The 18,387-nt window shown below is 40.2% G+C and overlaps 1 protein-coding gene and 1 non-coding gene across 3 annotated transcripts in view; both read right to left on the bottom strand.

Annotated features, from left to right (window-relative positions):
* znf804b (zinc finger protein 804B) overlaps positions 1–18,387 on the bottom strand; it is a 109,491-nt gene that overhangs the window by 65,502 nt on the left and 25,602 nt on the right. The window lies entirely within an intron of this gene.
* On the bottom strand, positions 11,970–12,042 carry trnat-ugu (transfer RNA threonine (anticodon UGU)). Its single transcript has one exon. It is a non-coding gene; the product is annotated as a tRNA-Thr (tRNA).

The raw sequence follows: 18,387 nt of genomic DNA, 5'->3' as shown, positions 1-18,387 counted from the left end.
CTAAATTGTCCCTAGGTGTGAATGAGCAAGTGAATTGTCTGTCCCTGTGTGCCCTGCGACTGGCTGACAATCAGTTCAGGGTGTCCCCTGCCCACTGCACGAAGATAGATGGGATGGGCTCCAGCACCCCCGTGACCCTACTGAGGATAAGCGGTGCAGATAATGGATGGATGGAAAATATAAACCTTAGAGAAAATCATCTATTAAAACTAGTAGTGCTATATTTGGGTATTTTTATGGGGTATTATGTGTACGTTTATTTATATTTCTTTGTCATTTGGATTGCTTGTATGGTTTAAGTATAATGAGACTGGGAGGTCGGTGGTTCGCGCCCCGGCCGAGTCATTCCTAAGACTTAAAAAGTGGTCGGCGGCGCCCTCTGTTGGCTGCGGCTGCATCGGCTCGCTACAACGGGTCAGGTGCAATCGACATTTCGTTCTGTGTACATTGTTACACAGAATGACAATACAAGGAAATTATTATTATTATTATTATTATTACATGACACTGCAGTGGATTTTTTTGGGGGAAGTGTAGAATGTGTTTTGTCAAAAACCGTAGTTGATGATTGGTTAAATAGGGTAATAACCCATGCTTGTCAACTTTGGGGTAATTGATCCCCTTATCAACTACCAATGACGACTACAGACCTTGAAAATCACTTCTGAATTAAGTGTCATAGATGGTTTTAAACGTCAATTCTCCATTTTGGTTGACTAAAGGCTTTAGTGGCAATACTAAAGTCTTTATTCAACCTATTTATATGGAAAATGAAGGATTAACATGTAAAGCTCTCAATGGCACCAAATTTAGAACAAAATGCTGATGTCTTTAGTCATTGGATTAAGTGAGTTATTGATGGCAATTCCCCTTATTGAGCGATAATAAACCGTACAAACAGAACGCGACACCTATTTACTCACAAAAAGACAGACTATGTAGAATTCCGTGACGATATTAGAAATCTAAGATGACGTTGTAATCTTCTACCAGTGACATTGCAACTTGCAACGATAAGGTCGGTCTTACAAAAATAAAAATAAATATATATATTATATTTTTTCCCATCCAAAAATTGTGATGCGGCGTACACAATTTGAAATAACCCAAAAACCTTTAAAATATGGGGCTAACGTATAATTCGACAGTTATAATGACCGTCTACGAAAGCAGAAAAAAAGAAAGTCAGGGAAACAAAACATTAATAATATATTCAATGGTTCTTTTTAGTCAGTCAATTTTCGGATTTGCTTTTTCAAATTCCCTGAATTTAACTTTATTGCAAGCATATTATTAACACAATTAGTTTGTAACATATCATTGTGCTGAGCCCATGCAGATGCAGAGTGAGTTATGAAATTCTCTTGCCTCTTGGCAGAGGACGATAGTGAGACCAAGGATGCTGATTTAGCCCACACCTCAGGCCCCCCAAAACAGAATTAGTGATAGCATAAGCAAGGTAATAGAAGTTTTTCTCGATGGCTGGTATTTGTCACAATGACGGATTACTTATCTATTGTGTCACGAAGCGAGTCGGGAAGCAGGAAGGTAGAACTCATTTGCGTAGACGATCTGTCACTTTAGATGAGAAAGAAAAGTTGTCCAACACACAAACGGACCAAAAACAAAACAAAGCAGGCTCAAATGCAGGCAAAACTACAGACTAGGCATTTAACGGGATTAAACAGAACTTGCAGGAATCTCTCAGAATGTTACACCGAAGTGCAACTAAGTCCAACAAGCACAAGAATAAACAGGTATCAAACAGGCATGAAAACGTTTTCAACAAGGGTAAACAATGATCTGGCAAAAGAGCAGTTCCAAAAGGCACGTTTAAGTACTCAGTAATCAGGAAAATGCAGGTCAGCCGGTGTCAAGGGGCGGGGCCAGCTGGGTGCCATGACAACCATGCAGGACATGACATTTTGATACCTTTTTCTAAATGTGTAAACAATAGATTAGGTGATAGTATAGCAAGCTAATAGCAAATCAAGTTTTCTCACTGTATGAAATTTTACCAGCTGATTGATTCCTTCCTTCCTTCCTTCCTTCCTTCCTTCCTTCCTTCCTTCCTTCCTTCCTTCCTTCCTTCCTTCCTTCCTTCTATCCTTCCTTTCTTCCTTCCTTCCTTCCTTCCTTCCTTTTTACTTTTGTTGTATTTAACATTAAACGGGATTTGACCGAAGAAACAGGACGGGAAGCAGACAAGAGCATATTAGCTAGGTGAGAGATATGATGCAATTCATCGATTTGGGAAGAAAATGGAAAAGGAGGGGGAGATGCTCGCGTTGGTCTGCGAGGGTACTCGCGTATGTCGTTTTCATATTCATTCGCTCAACTGAAGGCTCAGAAGAGGAAAGCGCTTGGGTTGTTGGGTTGGAGCACTTTAATCAAGGAGTGAGGCAATCCTGCATGTCCCACTCTGTTATCCATTATTGATGCTTGCCTCAGCTAAGGCTGATGAATCATTAAGCCACTCATCAGGCCTGGGAATTCTGCCTCCTCCTTGGCCGATGACACTCATTTACATAAAAAACACCCCTGTCATTTTCCCGCTCGCACATTAACAAGCCCACGTTCAAAGACAACACGAGGCGGAATTTGCCCGGTTTCGAAATGTGTCACGGTTCGGATTAGTTGCTCTTTTTTAGTTTTTCGAACACGGTAACCTTGCCGTCACACCTCAGTGGGATAAGTGAACTTGGCTCGGACTGACAAGCCCCATTTTAGGGAAGCTAGGTTTGTGTGTCGCTTTTTCTAGATCAAGGGGAGTAGGGGGATTTTGCATATGCGTTCCGAAGAATCCTCTACTCAAAGATGTGCGGGGAAAGGGGCCAAGCATCAGGAACGTCGCCAAGGAAAAAGGAGTAGCAAAGGAAAGCAGTTCTAGCACCGGTGCGTGCAAAAATAGACACTAAGTGGTGCTAGAGCAGGGGTCTCAAACCTCTTTCTGTCAAGAACCGGAACAGGAGGAGGACCCAGATGCGTGACATTTCTCACAGAAGATTTATTTTACGGGAAATAGAGCAATCATGCACGTTAACCCAAATCTTGTGATTCGGCCATCGTTGGGCGGAAGATTTAAGGCAGCAGTCTGGCGTGGAATGACGGAAAGTCAGAGGCCAACAAGATCGATACCAATTACACGAGCAGTAATCGGACGGATGGGGTTGATACAGGACAGGACGGGACAGACAGGATTGATATCAGGCACTGGAGACTGGAGTACGATAACAAGGAGGACGAGAAAGACGGAAACAATACCAGATACCGGAGATCGAAATTAAACGGGACAAACCAGACGGGAACACTACCAGACACTGGAGATCGATATCAAACAGAGCAAAATAGCCGGGAACCAAACTGGATATCGATATTAAACAGGACAAAAAAGACGGGACGATACCAGACAGGAAACACAAGCAGGAAATCTGAGTCAAAACCCACGTCTTGCGGGTGCAGAGGTTTGTTGACGGACTGACAAAGGGTGAGTGAGAGCACTGAGCTTAAATAGGAGGGAAGCCAATCCGTCAACGAGCCGCAGCTGGCGCCAAACGGGCGGGTCCAGTTGGGCGCCATGGGCAACCGTGACACTTTCAAGCTTTTTGTTTCTAATTAGTGCAAAGGGCTACCCGTTTGATATGCATTTCTAAGATAACAACTTATCCTGTTATTACTATGTTGTTACTATGTTATCACTAGGTTAATTATTTGAAGTAGAGTTGAATAGAATCAGTTTACCAATAAAAAAATCATGGTGAGCTATTTTCAGAACAGGTCTGTCCATAGGGACGATCGTGGTGCCCGTTGGAGAGCCCTGCGCTAGAGTTCCAGCTCTTCAACCCTCTCGCAAAAAGTGCACCATTAGAAAGTGTTTTTGAGGGATAAATCCCAGCATTGAGCTTGTCCATCCATTATCTGCACCGCTTATCCTCAGTAGGGTCGCGGGGGTGATGGAGCCCATCCCAGCTATCTTCGGGCAGTGGGCTGGGCACATCCTGAACTGGTTGCCAGCCAATTGCAGAGCACACAGGGACAGACAATTCACACCTAGGGACAATTTGGACCAGCCAATTAACCTGACATGCATGTTTTTGGAATGTGGGAGGAAACCGGAGTGCCCGGAGGAAACCCACGCAAGCACGGGGACAACATGCAAACTCCACACAGGAGGTTTGATCTCACGACCTCAGAACTGTGCTGTACATGCGCTAACCACTGCGTCGCCGTGTCGCCCATTTTTTGTTGTTATTATTGTTAGGGCTGTGTCATGATTACCTATTTGAATCACCTGTTTTCCGCTGTAGTAATTTCAAGATTTAACCAGTGAGAACCACCAGGAAAAGCATGCGTGTGTCTGTATGTGGAGTCAAACCTTGGAACAAATTACAGGAGGAGCTCAAAAAATGTTCAAGTACTCACCTGTTCAAATCCAGATACAAAGAATCAATATTCCCAAAGTACAGAGAGGAAGAAAATTGTGTCTGAATGATAGTTAAGGATTAGAACTATTATAGAGCAAAAGGGTGGTTTAAGCCAAAAATCAACCCTGTATCATTATTATTAATAATAATATAATTTTTGTGATCATAACTGTTTTTAACTGTTATTATCGCCATTGTTATTTTCATTATTAATGGTGTCTGAATGATATTGAGCGTTAAGCTGCATTAAAGAGTTAATAGATAAGTAAATTAATAATCATTGTGGTATCATTATAACTATTGTGATGATGATTATTATTATTATAACTTAGTTAACCATTATTGTTAATAATATTATTAGTTTTAGTATTATTGGTATCAAATAATGTTAATGATCAGCTTTTTACAGTCAATTGATGGGTCAAGCTAATAAATAAGCTTGTTATTATTATAAATATTATCGAGACTATTGTTTTTTGTTGTCGTTGTTACTGTTATAATTATTGTCATCAACTATCTCATTGTCATTGTTATCATATTGCTGTCACCATCAATCTATACAAATGTACTACAATCTAGATCTATATTTCTAAACACACCAAATAGGTGAATAAATATGTTGGTGATGGTGAAAACTAAACAAAAATTAAAAAATGGAGATAAAAACACAAAGAGATAACTTTTAAGAAGAACACAAAACAGACTTTCCTGCACATTTCTTAGTTAGGGCAGACAAGCGGGAGTTTTGATGCTGGAGGTATCTGCCTCAAGCTCCCGTACCTTGTCTTTTTAATGTAAAGATCAGGACATTTAAGAGTGGTGGTCCTGCTGCCTGGGGGCGGACCCCCTAAGGCAGCAGGTCCAAAGATACTTGTATGGCGAAAACACACACCACATAGCAGTTAGTTGTTACCATGCGCACCAATGAGAATTATTGTTATTATAATAGCTCCTCTTATTATATAGTATGCGGAGAATGAATGGAGACAGCAATGACAATGGTGATGACGGTGAAAGTGGTTGTGGTGATGATAATGTTGATGATAACGGTGTTTACTGTGCATCCACAAAACATGTGTAAATATGCATATTCTTGAGGTTTTTGTTGTATGTAAATACAAAAAATATTTAGCTATAAGACACAATTATTAAAGAAGTGGGGTAGGATCAAATAAGCCTATGCTTCTTCCTATTCCTTTTCAGACATTTTACGTTCACATTGTGCTTGTATCTTGATTTGCTTTGTTTTATTTTTGTTTTCTTATAATCGAAATAAACTTTCATTCATTCATTCATTCATTCATTCATTCGTTCGTTTAAAGTACAGTTTTGTCTGATTGTGATGCATTTTCACTCAGGAAAAATGTTTATTGATATATACATACAATACAACCGGTTCAGATATTGTTGGTCGGTGGGTGTGAATGTTCGACATAATTGTGGAGAGATAGCGGTTACTGTCCTGAAAAGTCTTGGAATTAAGGCTGTAAACCTTTTTGTTGCAGGTCATTTTTTGTAAATTAAGCACCTCATTTTTTTCTTGCGTTGCTCTCAGCTTTATCTCAGGCCGTTGGCAGGCCTGATCTGGCAACTTGGCCATATGTTTGACACCTTTTCTCGAAAATGTCTGCGCATGCCACTCTTTCAGAGTCTGTTTCTAGTTTCCCCTTGGGCTTTGACAGCAGAGGCAAAGTGGAGGAAACAAACAAAAAAAAAAACAGTGGAATGATGACACACATCGACACGTCTATTCTCAGGTGGTGGGTTCCCTTTTAAGGTTGCACCATATTGAAAGAATTTCATAGCAAAGTGGTGTATTGAAAATTCCAGACTACAAGCAGCAGGTCTCTAGCAGCTAGCTTTAAACTGGGCCATTTGAATATGACTGTTCAAGTAAAACAAAGCATCGGCGGTGATGACAAGACGCGATTTCTGCCAAATGCTCTGAAGGTCATGGTGAAGAAATTGATCAAAACGTGGGTAAACAGTGGGAAAAACTATAACTCCCTTGAGTAGCCAAAAGCCTCATCATCCAATTAGTGACGTGCATGGATTTATAACGTGATGTCCGCTGCCCTATAGAATAAGGTCGTGATCTTGGCAGAATCAGCGGGGAAATGCTGCACACAGAAAAGTGAGTCAAGTCAAGTTATGTTTATTTATATAGCCCTTAATCACAAGGAGTGTCCACGGCCTGCACAGACCACAGACTATTGCAAACTACAGACTATTATTACACCATTTCTTGATCTGAAACCTGCATGAGGGCAAGGAAAAACTCAAATTTTTAGCATGACGAAAGTGAAAATGTTGCATAAACAAGCAATACAAATAAAATTAAAATACTAAATGATTGAAGTACTATGTAAAATGAAAAAGAAAAAAGTAAAGAAGAAAAAGGATGACCAGGTTGCAATGGATGTAGCATTAACAAACAATACCCAGACATTGTCAACATGGTCATAAGCTATAATAAATGCGTTTTAACTCATTTTGGACTGTGCTTACAGCTCTCAATCTCAATCAACTAGCGCAGCAGTCAATATTAATTACGTTGGCATTACCACATACGCAGAAGTGCGACAAAACATTCTCAAAACCATACTCAATATATTGTGCTGACTAAGATTCCGAAGCCCATACAACCACACTTGATGTACCATGCGACTTATCTTATGCTCTCCCATCCCTAACGCACATAACGAAGACCAACTATTGCTACTAAAAAAAATAAAAAAACATTACACAGGCCTATACTAGTTAACAAGGGTTAAGGAAGGGTAAACAATAATTATCTGGCTTAGTTATTGGACTGATAACAGCCTAATCGGACATAGAAGTTTTCACCTCAATTGGAAAAATATACCTGATAACTAGTCACTTGCTGCTACACTAAAATATTCAATCCACCGACACTACTTGTTAGAAGCAATTTTGTACAAAAGTTTTATTATCTAGTAGTAGGAATACTAGGTCTCCTATAACTTGTGCAAGGGATGGGAGACCTTAGGTCAGTCGCATGGCTCAGCAGGTCTACTGTCATGATTACTGATATGCTTCACCTGTGCTCGCTCCTTTGGCACCAACTGCCTCGGAATCTGATTGGCTCTCTGTCCCTATTCAAACCCACTCCTATCTGTCCCCTGTTGTCAGTCCGTCTGCGAACCTCAGTTTACTCTAGGCAAGCTTTTTTTCGACCCTGACACCAACCTTTTTTTTGCTCCTGTCTGTCCCCGGCTTCGACCCGTTTTTATCCTGACCATGTCTACTCTCCCTTCCCGGCTTTCGACTTTTTTGTCCTCGACCACGTCTACTTTCCTTTCCTGGCATACGACTCGCTTCCGACCCCGACCACGTTTTTGCTCTCCTGTCCTTGCTACTGACCCGTTTTTCCGTTCCCGACACTGCCATTGCTCGCCACGGAAGTCCCACTTTCGCGTTCAGAGCGACCTGCTTCCCGCGCCCAGCGATCACCGGATTGTGAGGGCAACCCTTTCTTCCAATAAAACCGGGGGAAACGTAACGCAAGTGGGTCCTGTCTCTGTTCTGGTCTTGACATCTACAGTCTCTTGTGACTGTGCTTTTGAAATTTACCGTATTTTCCGCACTATAAGGCGCACCTAAAAGCCTTTATTTTTTTCAAAAGCTGACCATGCGCCTTATAATACAGTGCGCCTTATATATGGATCAATATTAAGTCGCAAAGTCTTGCAACTAAGGCAAGCAGCCGCCGACTAGATTTTCCCCCGAAGGCGGGATATATATACACCAGCGTTTCATTCCTTAACCAATGTGTCAATCATCATTTGAATCGGTCACTATTGGCTAAAGTTATTCGGGGGTAAAGGAGGCGGATCCTTTTTATCATTTACAGGCTCGCATAGGCTAAAGGGGCGAAACAAAGCCTGCAATTGGCCGAAAAAGATGAATGTGAATCACACGTTGGGTTGCACTACGGCATAGAGAAAACATTTTTTACTATTCTGTATTTGTATGGACAAAGTCTTGCAACTAAGGCAAGCAGCCGCCGACTAGATTTCCCCCGAAGGCGAAGTAGTCCGCGGTGTATGCTGGGATTTATATATCGGCGTTTCATTTCCTAACCAATGTGTCAATCATCATTTGAATCAGTCACTATTGGCTAAAGTTATTCGGAGGTAAAGGGGGCGGATCCTTTTTATCATTTACAGGCTCGCATAGGCTAAAGGGGCGAAACAAAGCCTGCAATTGGCCGAAAAAGATGAATGTGAATCACACGTTGGGTTGCACTACGGCATAGAGAAAACATTTTTTACTATTCTGTATTTGTAAATATTTTACTCTCCTGGATTTACTACACTCACGGTTGTAAGAAGACACTGGTTACGTATCATTATTGAACGTGATGGCTGCAAGAGAACTTAGGTGAGCTATGCGGCTTTATATTTTCCCGGTATCTTCTTTTAGAACGATCTTGATGTTTCTGTGATGAGTCTATTTTTAAACTAAATTCAATTCAAATTTTTTATTTTCATATGCACAGTAAAGAACCCCGTTTCCCTGCACAATAAAATTCTTACTTTGCTGTCCACACAGTTGCCAGCAAAAAATAAAATGGAAACTAAGAAATGTTTGGCATTTCTTGAATCCCAATCCCAACCTTCTGAATGATATTTGGAACGATGCATTTGAGTGACTGGTGCCATCGTACAGACATTGTTTCCGTACATGTCTGAGACACGTATTTGCTTCTTTACAAGCTTTCGGAATGTTAAGGGGGTAAGAAGTTTGACTGAACTATCTGATTGTTTTGTCGACAATCCCATTGTAGCGCCTTATAATCCATGCGCCTTATGTATAGAAAATAAAGGACCAAAAACTATTTTTTGGGGGTGCGCCCTATAACCCGGTGCGCCTTATAGTGCGGAAAATACGATAGTTGGTGCAGTAAGAGTTTCCTTTCGAGAATGTTGTTGTTGCATTCCTGCATTTATGTCAGTGCTAGTTTATATGATATTGACCGCTGCGGACACATTAAAGTGTCTTAATCGTGGCACAATATGTTATTTTTCTGCACGAGACAGTTCTCTGCAGACTTAATAAGTTCCCTTTCATGGCTTTTTAAACCTACAGCTTGTACAAAACAAAGTTGAGTTTCTTCCCTATACTTGCTCACACGGATTTTAATCAGAATTTATGTTAAATGAACCGAAGGGGCAGGCTTTCCTAACCAAATGAAGGAATAAGCCAGGTGGCTTTTTGCCAGGGGCAACATGCGGACCTGGTTGTCATCCCTGCAGCGCAAACACTTTCTACCAAGCGCCAGGCGTCTTCAAAATCGAAAAGAATAAATAAAATCCTGCTATGGCTCATAATAATTGCAGCGGATACTATTGTGACTAGTGTAAAGGCTGCTTGGGACAAACAGAATGAGTTATTAGGATCTGCGGTTTAAATCCTCTTGCTAATGCATGCTTTCACCAGCAGCTCCACAGAATGATGTTCTTCTAATATGCGAGGATGAGCCTTTCCGTAATGATCGGACTTTGCCTTTGTCTCCATCCACCAGTGCACGGTATGTTTTCATTCTTTTGAGGTTAGCCTCGTTTTTGTGAACATTTAAGTCTTCTCTACTGGAGTAGGCCACCACACTTGGACCGAATTTATGCTGTATGGAAAATCAGAAATTGGCCTACTTTAATCTGCACGCACATACAATAGTTGTTTGACACAAGCCATAAGTACACACTGCTTCCAATTGCGTCTGCTAGAAGAAGAGGGCAACACTCTTCTTGTTTCGCACAAAAAAACAGTTATTTGAAGATAATGAAATCTTCTTCAAGAATGGGTTTCCGGATTTTGATTTGCTTAGCATAATGCATACAATGTAAAAAAATAAAATAATGGAGTTGTCAGGAAATGGGGCCGGAATAGCTTAAACTACAGCCAGACTTGCCAGACTCAAACCCATCTGCAGGGACAAGAACTTAGCAGTGAAATCAAAGAGCATTGGTTACTTCCATCTTTCTCTACGCTTGCGAGACATGGACTCTCACTCCAAAACTGGGAAAGAAAATCCAGGCTTTGGAGATGTGATGAGACAGGAAACTTCTAGGCATCAGCTACTGAGCCCATGTGTCAAAGGAACACCATCAGAGGAACCATTGGACCCGACGAGGAACTGTTGTCAACTGTGAGCTATGGTCACGTCACAAGATCATCAGGACTGGCCAATTCTACAGGCCTAGGTTCAAGGGGGCAGGAGGAAAGGAGGACCGAAAAAGAACTGGGATGTCTTCATTAAATATAGACTGGACCCACAAATAGTCCAAGAACCATTAACAGTTAAGAAAGCTGGTCACGCCACAAGATCATCAGGACTGACCAAGATAGTTCTCCAGGGCACAGTCCAAGGGGGCAAGAGGACACCGAAAAAGAACTGGGCCCACAACCTTTAGGAATGGAATGGGATTTTTTTTTTTTCTAGATTACTGCCGCTTTCTTGTGTCCCGTTTCATCTGGAGGGACGAACGCATGACCAACTTGGGTGCCGGGGTGCCAAACTTCTTTGGGTGTTTTGGCATATGGGTTGGCCATGGTCCAAAAATGTTTGTGTGTGTTTTTTGCCATTTTTTCCCTTTTTTATTTTGTTTGTTGTTGTATGTGTTTGTCTTGTTGTCGGTCACCCCTCTTGAGGGATATGACAAAGGTAGATAGATAGATTACTGTTAAAATTTCAATCTAAGTACAAAAAGTTTAATAAATCCAGATCATGTCAAAGCTAATATTTTTTAAGACTGTTTTTGTTGTAGTTAAAAGAACAACTTAAAAATGTTGTTTTTCTGGATAGATATTTGTAAAAATATATTTAAAAAAATCTTACAAAAGAATTGTGTAGTCTAAAAATGGGACTCTGGAACGGGATCATTAGGCGTAGGTCATATTAGGTATTTATTTTTTGGTATCGATCGGATCCGAGTAAACCATGGTAGTATCGATTGACACCAACTTTCTACCATACTTTATGCTTGGTAATTTCATAATCATTAAAAATGTGACCTTTCTTATATAGCCAGGTGCCACTCGCAAAGCATCCACTGTAGCTGTATTTGCTGACTACCATTAATCAACCAGAGAACATTGAGGGAACCCATCTGTTTAGGCAATATGAGAAAAGCAAAAGGAAAAAAATAACTACATGTCTTTGCGGACATTTAAAAAAACTTTAGCTTTTTTCTGTAATAGATAAGAAATCTAACAACAAAGTTGCCATATTTAGGTAAACGATTTCATAAAACAAATACATTTAAAGAGAAATATAACCTTTAAATCTTTCAATTGATGATTGCTGATATGACATTTTTGTCACTGTCCTGTGTGTATGAATTTCCCTGAGATAAAAAAAACTATAGTGGAAATAAATGAAATAGTTGTTGTGCAGTTGATAAACCCTGCATCGGTTGTGGTTATATCCCTTAACCACTCGGGTTGCAGGGGCAACATTTCCTGTTGTGTGTCTTGGGCAAGTACAGCCTGGTGTCACCTATCCCTCTCTAAGCCAACAAATGTTTCTGCCCGGTCTCGAACCGGACACATTTCGCGTACAAGGCGAATGTGCTAACCACTGCACTACAGAAACAAGAGATTAAGTCGTAGTGAAGAGGAAAAATGTGGAAAAAAAAACAATAATCGTTCTGTTATCAAATATTGCATCAGTGTATTTCAACTTATTTCTGAGCCTCTGGCACAATTTTAAGGCACAATTTTGATGCCATTAATTTTCTTATAAGGCCCCCTTGCTTTTCCTATCATGTTTTACACCTCTGATATACAATATACTGCTAAATGTGTATGATACTGCCTCCAGATGTCCAAGGTGTGAACCCCAAAAGGTCCATCACTTGTCAATTGCTAAAACTGTGGCAATTCTGTTTAAAATATTGATTTGATGGATTCTGAATCTAATACTGTTTTCCATTTTCTATGTCTGTTGATGCCCTTGCAACATCTATTGCAGCCTGGTCATGCTGAAAAGGGGGATTACCCTAACCTTTTCAAGGTTTATTTGCTGAGGTTTGAGTTTTTCCTTGCCCTATTTTGGTTTTAGATCAGGGGTGTGATAATAGTCTGTGGTCTGTGCAGCCCTTTACGACTTCTTGTGATCAAGGGCTATGCAAAATAAACTTGACTTACGGCGGCCCCCACCTGTTCTTTAGTGGTAGGCGGGACTCGTCCCAGTCTCCAGTCAACCGCAGGTCACTTCTAGTACCAACTTTTTAAAAATAACACCACCGAATTCTAAAAGCAATCCCGAGGCGGAATTAACTTTCTTTACCCTCTTTGATAAAAGCAAGTGTCCCATTTTTTTCCTTCAACTCACACCTCCAGATTCATATTTTCAAGGACTGACTATTTTAAGTACATAAGCCAATTTGGAAAGCGCATGCTGTATTTTGAATAATGACTTCGCTTCTTTTTCGCGGGGGCTTTTTGAGCCGCGCTATGCTGCTCACAGAGCTCCGTAGCAAAGCCCTTCGACGGATTGTAAAGCGATTCGTGCGAAAACTCTTGATCTTATGTCATCGGTTTTTAGGGAGGTGACACTAGTCCAAATCTTCAACCACTTTGATCCGTCAATGCGAAATCTCCTTCCGGCCACTTATTTTCATAAAGCCGCGCATGTAGCGCGAATCGAAAGATCAAACCGGGGATGGATTCCAGGTTGCTTTATCCGGGAGGAGCCCTGGGGTCTCCCCTTGGACTAGGAATAATTTCTTGGCAGAGGGGGCCCATTCACAGCATCTCCTTTGCTCTGTGAATTGTCCTCTCCCTTGAGGTGAGATCATTAATTCGTCTTAGCGCCTCTTAACCCGACGAGTGCTAACATGCACAAGGTGGGCACCCGCAAGTGCTTTTAGTCCAGCAGATCCATCTCAAAGCGGTATACCAGGGGTCGGGAACCTATGTCTCGCGAGCCATATATGGCTCTTTCTATGAGAACCTGTGGCTCAGAGACAAACTTTATCGCATGCAAATTTTCTCCATCTCGTTCAAAACTTCAGCCAGTAATCCTGTTCAGATACACACAAAGCCAAACCAATACTGAATTACATTGCAGTACTTCGCAGAATATATGGGGCACGTTTTCACTACAATTTAAAGTCAAAGTGTCACATCGAAAAAACAATAAAACTCGTTTTGGCTGTATAATACTAAAGAATCCTTTGTATAAAAGCTCACTATATAATCTGTGTTCAGTGTTCAGATACCTTATGATGAATCCACAGAACAAACTGTAAATACGCCAAAACACCGGAAGAGAACTTAAAGTTATTTGATTGGGTGAGTGGGAGGGATGGGTTGAGCTATGCAAAAAATGCAAGCACTCCCTCCCATCTCTCCCCCTACGCCGTCTGCGCCAAAGGTAAGAACATCAGGCTCCCTGTTCTCAGAACGTTGTAACGTTTTTACAGAATAAATGCTTGCATCTGGTTTTGAAACCAATATGTATGAAAAAAAGGGTCGAAATGAGTTTAACCGATCTTGAGTAATTGCACGAAAGAGACAAGTTTAAAGTGGTATGTTTGTTGATTTCGGGACACAGGCTCAGGCATTGGTCTCTTTTCATAATTTTTATAAAACCATCAAAGATAAATGTGCTGAAAACTAAGCTTTTGTCTGGGGCGCGGGTTTAGCAATTTAGTAAATTTCTCTCATAACATATGGTGTGGCTCTTTCCCAAAATAAAATCAATATATTTTGCTTTTATGGCTCTTTGAGTCAAAAAGGTTCCCGACCCCTGCGGTATACCAATATTGATTCGAGAATAAAGAGGGATCAAAAATAAGAAAATAGCGAATTGTAAGACACTATTGAACAGCGAATCCCTTCAAGGCAATATTCCTGCGTTTCTTGCACCTGAAACACACCCACCCACCGTAATATATGGATGCCGGATCAAAAACTCTCGCACACACACGTTTGGAGGCGAGGGTTGAGCTCATGAAAAATGAATGTGCTGGGGAAATGACAAGAAGAACAATAGAGAAATGTGAGGTGACCTGAGGAAGATGCAAGCCGTATGCACAAGGTCCTCGTTTATATTGTCTTAAAAAATATGCCTTGTTGCCGTTTTGAGCACCAGACTGAGAAAACAGTATTTAGTTACTAGTTACTTGATTTAAAAATTACTCTCAGAATACTGACAATAAAAAGTAGCGCGTCACTCTAAACCCAATTTTTCAGTTACAAATTACCATACATATTTCCATAAAAGCCAAATCCCTAAACATTATTTAATACAGCCCCTTAATAAAACAAATAGAATAAGAATAGAACGAATTGAAGACCATTGATTCCTTCATGTTTTATCTTCTTGTGCAATCTTGAGAGCTTGCAAATTAATACAAGGCCGAGACACTCCATATCCATTTTGTCTTTCGGCTTTCAAAAAGTCAAAAATGCTATTCTCAATTTCTGGGTACTGTCCAAGCCGGGTTTTTTTCCCTTCAGGCATGGTGTATTGCAAAAATAATTTAAAATAATACCAAAATTCAGCACACTCTTACCATACATTCTGTGTCTACATTTGCCCCACAATTTTAAAACATTAATATTATGTTGGAATTTAAAGGCATTAGTTTGAAAATATAAGCCTTTTTTACAGGGAAGAAAATGTAATATACTAATACCTTGGTATTGATGTCTACTCATACATTTAACTATCTGCATTGATGGTTTCATTTGTACTTCATCCTGATTGCAAAAGGGTAGGATAAAATATTTTCCACCATATAAATCAAATCAGAGAATATTGATTCAGCCTTCATTTTTAAACAAATGGCTGTAAATTGGTACGGGGCAATTTTTTCCTCGATATGAGGCGACGATTCACTCACAACCTATCATCTTCATACAAGGAATAACAGCATTTTTGAACAGAGTGGCGACCCCGCTCCATACAAATTATTTAAACGACTGCAACATGCAATCTGTCCATTCCGCACCTGTAATTGCAAATGTTTTAGAGGGTGTGCGTTTAATTTGATCCTCAGTGTGACTTTCACTTTTGAACCCAAGCTTCTGTTCCAGATGGTTCGCCAATTGCCTGTAATTATCCAAACACACCTCAAATACGTAGTTATTCTGAATGTGCCAGTGTGACTCCAGGTAATTATCTGACGCTGTGATCAGAAATGACCACCGAAGCAAACATCTGCCCCAAGGTAATGTGCAAACTTAGGGGCGCATGGCATCTGCTGAGTGTAAAGGTTTTTGATCTTTACTCTGGTAGTGTGACGGGAGGTATGCAATATTTTTCAGGTGGCACTCAATTTTAAACCTGGAGTTTCCATGGGAATGCCAAACTTACGCAACAGGCTTGATCCAGCCTGTTGGCTGTAAATTTCTGTTTAAATGTATTTAAAAAGGAAATCTCTAGCTCATTTTTCAAAAATTCCGGTCCACTGGCACAACACAGAACTGTCTTTGAATGCTCACGATATAAAGTACATAGATGACGTTCTATACGGACCAAAGTTTTTCAAATATATAGTATAACAATATTAACATCCAGAGAAACAAAAATCTGTTTTACTCTATGGTCTTCATTGTAGCCTGGGGAGCAGTTTTTGGTCCGCCAGTGGCAGTAAGTTTACTGATTTACCATTTCAGTAGTCTCAAGGCGGGCTCTGTATTTTCAATAATTTTATTCTCGTCTCATATGAACATAAAAAAGACACACATCTTACTCTACATGCTTTAGGGATTATAGAATGAATACAGTAGAAGTTACACAAATTTATGTGAAGTTGCATTTTCATTTTGGATACAAATGCTGGTTGATAAACCAAATAAACATTTAAAAAATTGAAACTTGTATTGTGCACAGAAAGATGATAGCAACTCAGAGCATCGTATTGCGCATGATCACACATCTTGACGGAATGTTGTGAGGACTTAACGTTACCCAGTGGGGACGTTTAAACATTTCACGGAAGACAAAACAAATATGAGGGAAATAAAGCCAAATTAAAACCAAATAACAACAATAAAACAATAATATACGTTCTCCCGGAGCGCCACAGCAACCCTCGAAGGCTAACGTGGAATGACCGAGGAGAGGTCCGAAATTAACCGCCTAGAGCGAAGTTGCCTTTTGAGTGCCCATAAAACTTTTATATCTTTTCTTTTTCTCTTTTTAATTTTCTTATAAACTCAAACTTTTTTGCCCCCCAGTCTGACAATAAGCTACAATCGCTGTTGCAGAATACCAATGGGTTATTTTAGGAAGCTATTGAGAGGGTATAAAATACCTATATTCGATTCAATTGGACATTTATTTATGTGCAAAATTGTAGATTAGAATACAAAATTAATAAACCAATTTGTCTGTGTACACACACAAATATACATATATATATTTACATGGACTTGAAAGATAACTTATTAAAACAAAATATTAATCAATCATTATACAGTTTGAAAAAAACCCACAATAAATATTAAATTAGATAAACATCACTTAAGATTAGGATACAGTGGGTGGAAACATTTTACTTTTAAAAACAATATTTAAAATGAGAAAAATGATTCGCCTACTGCCTGTTTGACAATATTGACGGTTTTAAGCATTGCTCCTCTAGATTTACTTGAAAAAAAATAGCATGAAGTTTAAAAAAAAAATATGTAAATTGGAAATACAAAGCGGCGCTGCCACGAGCGGCTGCCTTTTCCAGCAGCTGCCCTATTGTTTTATTGTCTGCTCCTATCTTCGGTGTTTTTTCTTCCCGTTTTGACAACTACACTATGGATTACTTCTATCCTATGGACATGGGTTTTAACGCACAAGAAATGCGTGTATTCAAGGAATTTCAACTCCTTGCCCTGAAAAATTCTCGTGCCGGCGTGATGAAGGGGCCTATCGTGGAGGAAAAGCCGGAGCTAGCGAAGCGGCTAGCGGCGTTATAAGTCTTCGGTACCATCCGTAATCATGGTAAATGCGAACTCACGACCAAATAAGATCATCGAGTGCTGGTGGAAAACATCGAAGCGCACAGGGAGCGCAGTTGCTGTGTTTTGCGGAAACGTGGCTCACGTTTAGCATTCCTGACGCTAACGTGTAGCCACCCGGAGCTACCCCGAGCAATCCGGCTTCAACGCCGCTAAACAGAGACACGAAAGCCGGGGGGAATCGGAGAGGAGGCGGACTTGCTAACACGAGGTGGTGTATCCCTGGATTTTCACAAAGAAAAGTTTTCCATCTGCTGCAGGGATGTCGTGGCGTGACGTCATCCACTTCGCTACAAGCACCCCTAGGGCATCATGTTCATCTGTTATTAAACAACGGGGTAGACTGCTGGAAGTGTGAATTTCCCTACGGGGATGAATAAAGTATCTATCTATCTATCTATCTATCTAGTTAGACAGGGACTCAAAATAAGAAGAGAAAACTAATGATTCCTGAAGTTGCAAGGAGAACAGAAGAGGACTGCAACAAAAAGCGTCAAGATGCAAATATTCCAACCTGTTCCAAAAGTTCTCTCTGAGCTATCTCCTTATATTAAAATCTCGCAGGTTACAAAATGCAAATCAACCCTAAAAGTACTGGAAATCAAAAAACAGTGACAGGCAAACAGTGACACTGATATAAGGTGAATACTAATCAAAATAGTCAAGTCACATTTATTTGTATAGCCCTTAATAGCAAAATGCCTCAAAGGATTGCACAGGTTACAATTAAACTATCCCTTGATCTTAAACCAACATGCAGGCAAGGAAAAACTCAAAACTTCAGCCTAAGGAAAATAAAAAACCCTAAGAATGGGCAAGTGGTAATCCCCCTCACAGGATGACCAGGGTGCAATAGATTTAGCATTGGGTAACAATACATAAAACATAGTGAACATCAATAAAAGAAAACAAGTAACAGATGAGCCAAAAATAGCGAACAACAGTATACAATATTAGTAAATATAACGAACAA

The sequence above is a fragment of the Urocampus carinirostris genome, chromosome 2 (assembly GCF_059441175.1).
Source record: "Urocampus carinirostris isolate Australia breed hairy pipefish chromosome 2, RoL_Ucar_1.0, whole genome shotgun sequence".
Lineage (NCBI taxonomy): Eukaryota > Metazoa > Chordata > Actinopteri > Syngnathiformes > Syngnathidae > Urocampus > Urocampus carinirostris.
Note: the sequence above shows the minus strand (reverse complement) of the source record. Positions and strands in the feature narration are given on the sequence as shown.